This window comes from Mastomys coucha, unplaced genomic scaffold (assembly GCF_008632895.1).
Source record: "Mastomys coucha isolate ucsf_1 unplaced genomic scaffold, UCSF_Mcou_1 pScaffold23, whole genome shotgun sequence".
NCBI lineage: Eukaryota > Metazoa > Chordata > Mammalia > Rodentia > Muridae > Mastomys > Mastomys coucha.
The window spans coordinates 56,302,046-56,308,565 of NW_022196906.1; positions in this window are offsets into that span (position 1 = coordinate 56,302,046).

A 6,520-nucleotide genomic window follows, 5' to 3' on the forward strand; every position below is an offset into this window, starting at 1 on the left:
CAAAGCAACTCCCAAAATGGCCTCCATGTGCATGTCCCAGTATGGCCTTCCCTCTCCTGACTAATAAGTGAACTGTAAAGAGTGTTTTGAAACTGTTTAGACTCAGGCCTCACCAAGCCTCGCTTTGCTCCTCGTAGTCATGAAGGGCCTCTGAGACGGTGGCATTGGCACATAGAGTAAACAGCATGTCAATACTTCTAAACCAAACTTTCTGGGATTTTATTTGGTTTTGTTTTTTTTTTTTTTGTCTTTTGGGTTTTGCTTTGTTTTGTTTTTGTTTGTTTGTTTGTTGTTGTTGTTGTTTTTACTGTATGCTCTCTTTCCAAAAAAGAACTCTCAAATTTTTGTTAACTGGGCCAGCAAGATGGCTCAGAGGGTGAAGTGTCCATGGCACAAACCTGACAACCTGTGTTTGCTCTCTGGCACCACACAGGTAGAAGGAGAAAACCAACTCCACAAAAGATGCCTCTGGCCTTCAGCCATACACACACCATATACACGTGCATCATAACTATAAATCTTAAGAAAGAAAGTAACCACCTACCAAAGCCAAGTGGAGTTCCCAGCCCTGAGAGAGGCAGCCAAGAGATTCTGAAAGGCCTGGTCTCTCCGCTTTGGTGAATTAAAGGCTCCACTTGAATTGCTCTCTCAGGCCAAGTGTCAAAGTCAAGTTGGTCCTGGAATTCCCACATCTTGAATGCCAGGCCTGAGAAGCTGATCTAGGAAAGAGGTAAGAGAGAGGAGAAGCTGTGGAGGACCTGAGACTCCAGCGGTTGGATTCTGGAGGATGGAGAAGGACAAATGGACAACAGGAAGTGCTGATGAGGGTGTGGGCCACAAGTTTAAGGCCAGTCTGTGCTATAAACTATCTCAGAAAACCTAGCAAATTAGTATAATGGATGTATATAAAGATGATGAACCCAGGAGTTCAAGAGCAGCAGCATACAGGAGCCCCCTTCAAAGTAGAAACAAGGCCCCTGAGATGAGTGGCCATGGCCACAAACATAGTGGCGAGTGAGGGCTATTAGCAATGAGTACTTGTTTATTGTTGGAACTGGTGGTGGTGGATTTTTGGATTGGTTTTATTGTGGTATGGGTGTCATGTATCCCAGTTGACCTTAGAATTTCTATGTAGCAGAGGATAACCTTGAACCCCTGATCCTCCTGCCTTCCAAGTGCTGGGGTTACAAGAGTGTACCAGTACCCCAAGTTTATGTGGTGCTGAGGATCAAACCCAGAGCTTCTAGTATGCCAAGCAAGCTCTCTACCAACTAAGCCACATGCCCAGCTAGACAATGAGTAATTGAATGGCTCCTAGAACTCTTGACCACACACCCTTTGATTAGCAAGTGTCTTGGCTCTGGGCCACAGCAGTACTACTGACATAGGATTATAGACACCTACTCTAAGGTCCTAGACCATCAGAAGACATGGTCAAGACCACACAGTGACCTACCTGCATGGACAGCTACTGCCAATGTGGGACTACAGGCTTTTCCCCTCTTCCCCACACACCAACCTCCACGGGAAAGGCAGCTAGGAAGTCCTAACTGACTCCCCCAGTGCTCGGCGCATCAGCTGGATGCTCCCCATAGGCAGAGGGAACTGAGAGGAGGACTCACAAATTGCTGGAGCTCTTGGGTGACTGTGGGCTGACCACCATCACCAGGAGGTGCTTCTCGCCCTTTGGCATGGGGACGTAGATGAAAGAGTGGCCTAGGCTTTGCTCAGAAAGATCTAGTTTCCCCTAGAAGCTTTTTCCAGCATAGCTGGCCGGCAGAGATTAAGATCTCAGAGACCAACGTGACTGCTGGAAAAGGTGATTGGTCCGTTCTGTTCCCCAGTGCTTGTCTCCTGAGAAAGGCAGTTTGTTTGAGGTTTGACTCCAGCCTGCAGGGCAAACTACGCCATTCCCACTGGAGCTGACAAGGAGAACAGGGGGGGGGGGGGGGGGGGGGGGGGGGGGGTCTGAGCAGATAGTAGATAGAGGCAAAGGAGCCTCCGGCCAAGCCCAGGAAGACCAGGACTTCTGGGTCCCTGGAGGACCTCAAACTGTGCCTCAGGCTCTTCCTGCTGTTGGTGGGTCCTTTTGGGAGTGACTTCCAGCCTAGCCAATGCCTTGGTTCTATTGGAGCCAGTTGATGTTGAGAGGAATCCTGTTGGGAAGGCTGGAGCCAGAGGAGAGGGGAAAGCAGAAGGGAGAGGAAAAGCTGGATGTATGCAAGCTAGTAGAGACTTGAAAGTAAAGTGGCTCACAACCACCCCATAATGAGATCTGACGCCCTCTTCTGGTCACTGACAGCTACAGTGTACTTATGTATAATAATAAATAAATCTGGCCGGGCAGTGGTGGCACACGCCTTTAATCCCAGCACTTGGGAGGCAGAGGCAGGTGAATATCTGACTTCAAGGCCAGCCTGGTCTATAGAGTGAATTCCAGGACAGCCAGGGCTGTATACAGAGAAACCCTGTCTGGAAAAACTAAAAATAAATAAATAAATAAATAAATAAATAAATAAATAAATAAATCTTTGGGCCAGAGACAACAGGGTTGACCAGACAGAGCAGAGGTCCTAAAAATTCAATTCCAAGCAACCACATGAAGGCTCACAACCATCTGTACAGCTACAGTGTACCCACATACATAAAATAAATAAATAAATCTAGCCGGGCCGTGGTGGTGCATGCCTTTAATCCCAGCACTTGAGAGGCAGAGGCAGGTGGATTTCTGAGTTCGAGGCTAGCCTGCTCTACAGAGTGAGTTCCAGGACAGCCAAGGCAACACAGAGAAACCCTGTCTTGAAAAAAAACAAAAAATAAATAAATAAACAAACCTTTAAAAAAAAAAGAAAGTAAGTAAAGTCTAAGAAGCTGCTGGACAATGTTTTACACAGTAGACTCAGTAACAGCTCTACCATTACAGTGACCTTGGAGTGGGAGGGCAAGGAGAAAGATCCAGGCCCTATATTTGGCTTAATTCTAGTGAAGAGATAATGAAAAGGTAGTAAAAGAAAGCCAGGTCAAGGCTGCTGGCTAAAGGCAAGGTGCAGGCTTAAGCTTTTCAGGAAGTTGTACCTTAAAAAGGGGTTGGGCTCCCCCAGATCAGAAAATGGAGGCCAGTCATTCCCATCTGACCTTTGGTGGCTGAACAAGTCAGACTACCCCAAAGATGTGAAGGGCAATATGTGCCCGGCTGCCCAGTCGTGAACAGGTAAGACAAGCATACAAAGGACGAAAGAGGAGACCGGAGCTTGGGAAAGAGGGGATGAAAGGAGGGAGGAGAGCAAGAGCTGATAGCTAACGAGAGGACTGTGGGGGAGCAAGAGCTGATAGCTAACGAGAGGACTGTGGGGGAGCAAGAGCTGATAGCTAACGAGAGGACTGTGGGGGAGCAAGAGCTGATAGCTAACGAGAGGACTGTGGGGGAGGGGGACTAATGGGCAAGGGGTCTCTGCTTGTAAAGTCAGGCCTGGCAACCTGAGTCCAATCCTTTCCTTGCAGGAAAGAACCACCTTCACAAAGCTGCCCTCTGACCTCGGCATGCACACCTAAGGGCCACACACAACAATAAGTAAAAGGGATACAGGAGAGGCTGAAAGCCTGCAAAGATCTGTGATAGAATGGAGCATACGGCCTTCTAGTACACAAAGACAGTGTCCTCTCGGGCTCTTTCCCTCTCAGGCTCTTTCCCTCTCAGTCTGAATTGCTAAGACTCATCTCCTCCAGCCCCTTGTACCCATGGCCTCTTGGCATCCCTCAAACTCTTCAGCTTCCCTCATCCAGCTGGCCTTGAGGCCACCAACTTTAACCTGCCAGGTATCATCCGCTGATTACCCCCCACACCTCCCATCCAGCCCCTGGTTCTCCAGCCTCAGAGGCTAAGAAGCCGGATCTGACTGGACACATGTGTTCTGGACTCCCCGAATCAAAGATGAGATAGGAAGACAGCACCCTGTTGAGCTCCCTGCCCAGCGCCCTGAGCAGTGGCAGTCTCCATGAGGAAGACTCCCTGGGGCAGCCTCCTGTTGGGTGCCCCTGCTGATGTAAGCATCCACCCTGTTCTTCCACTCCCAGAGAATTGTTCTAGAGATAGCCATGGCACAGAGCCTGGGGAAGCCATCTAAGAGACCTACAGTGTCACACCAAAAGAACTCCAAAAGTCCAGTGTGGCTCTGTCAGGAACCAGCAGCTCTGTCCTCCCCAACCCTGCAACAAGCACAGAAAGGTTTCTAAGAGACCCTCACACACACACACACACACACACACCGCAGGTCTGCTTGCCCAGGCCCTGGGCTGGCACCGGCACTCTGGCTTGCTCCCAGGGAAATGCCTAATCTGGTCTCCAGCCTGAGCTCTGTAAACAACCAGCAGGTGTATTTACTAAGAGCCCTTGACCTTCTGAAAACGCAGGGACGGGATCATGGTCAGCTCCTTGAGTGTAGCCAGCAGTGTCCATATGAGAAATGACTTGTCCAGTAAACTAGTCCAGTGCCCTGCATTAATTAGCACAGTCGCTCCAGGGCAGACCGAAGTCCTGATGCAAAGCCCAGAGTCATCACCTAAACCCAGGGAGCCTGACCTCCCAACTGAATCTTGCCACAGTCACCACATGAATCAGGAAAAGTCCCTCTTGGTCTCTTCCCAGTGCACTGAGTAAGGCCTTGCAGGCTTGGGAGGCATCACTGGCGCATGTCTCCTCCTGTGCATGGAGCACAGCCTCAGGTATACCTTGCAGATGCCTCCTGGTAGCACGCTTCTACAGGTCCACTCTTCCCCGGACTTCAGACATCTTCAGGAGCATGTGTTTGGATACACAAGAACAAAATGTTGCATGTGTATCCAAATTTCAATGGACCCTTATTTCACTTTGCCCTTTACATTACACTTTATCTAGTGTGTGTACATGTGTGTGCCTGGGCACATGTGGAAATTAGAGGACAACTGGAGAGAGTCAGTTCCCTCCTTCCATCATGAGGGTCCTTGGGAATCGAACTTGGGTCCCTGATCTTCTGAGCCATCTTGCCAGTCCTAGTGCAATGTTTTTTGGGTTTTTGGTTGGTTGGTTGGTTTTGGGGGGTTTTTGTTGTTGTTGTTGCTGTTTGGTTGGTTGGTTTTTTTAACAAAATAGTATGAGTGAGAAGGATGGAGGGACTTTCCTAAAACAATTAGTAGACTGAATTAAGTTGTATTCTAAATTTCATGAAGGTGAGGTGAAGGGAAAGGTGCCCTTGGCCATTACTGACACAGAGTGACAGAGTCCTGCACAGAGTGACCGCTTGCTAATGTCCCCATTAGTCTTGCCGTGACTAGGAAGCAAAGCCATAAGCTTTTTACAGCCGGACATGATTGTGTGTAGCGCATATAAACACGCTGCCTTGTTTTATTGGATTTTAGGATATTGGCTAAGAGACTTAGGCTGACAAGTTACAATATAATTTTCCCCCTTTAAAAATAATAGAAAAGTGGGGTGTGGTAACTAATATCCATGACTCCAAAACTCTAGAAGTAGAGGCAGGAGGATCAGAGTTCAAGGCCATCCTCAGCTACATAGTAAATTTGAGGCCAGTCTGGAATATATGAAAGTCTGTCTCAAATAAAATTTTCCTTGCTGAAACAAAGCAAGCCAAAAATATTAAAAACAAAAGTTTTTTAAATATAAAACTAAAGGGCTATGGAGATGAGGCTTCATTAAGTATTAGACCTGAGTCCAGGTCCCCAGAACCAACTCAAAAGTCAAGCAGGGATGTGCATAGCTGTCACTAGGGGGACAGAGACATCCCATGTATGCTTGCTGGCCAACCAGCCTAGCTGAATTGGTGAGCTCTGGGGTCCATGAGAGATTCTATCCCAAAGACCTAGGTGCAGAACAGGAGAGGAGAACACCAGATGTTAACCTCTGCCTCCACAGAACATCTTAGTCCCTTGTTCACATGCATTCAGACTCCCACTCCCCGCTAATTCACAGAAACCAATGAACTCACACACTTCCTGGCCAGGGGACTTGTGTCATCTAGGAAAGTAGAATCACACAATATGTGCCTAGCTTTACCACTTTCTACATTCATCCCCATGGTAGTTCCAGACAAGTGGAGGATTGGAGGTTAGAGAGATGGCTCATGGTCCAAGAGCACTGGCTGCTCTTTCAGCGAGTCCTGGATTTGATTCCCAGCACTCACATGGCAATTCACAACCATCTATAACTCCATTTTCAGGAGATCTGATGCCCTTTTTTGGCCTCTGTGGGCACCAGGCATACATACAGTGCATAGATATTATTATTATTATTATTATTATTATTATTATTATTATTATTATTATTATTTTGAGACAGGGTTTCTCTGTATAGCCCTGGCTGTCCTGGAACTCACTCGAACTCAGAAATCCGCCTGCCTCTGCCTCCCAAGTGCTGGGATTAAAGGCATGAGCCACCACCGCCAGGCAGTGCATAGATATTCATGCGGACAAAACACCTATACATATAAGATTTTTTAAAAAAATGTTTTTTTTTTTTTTTTTTTTT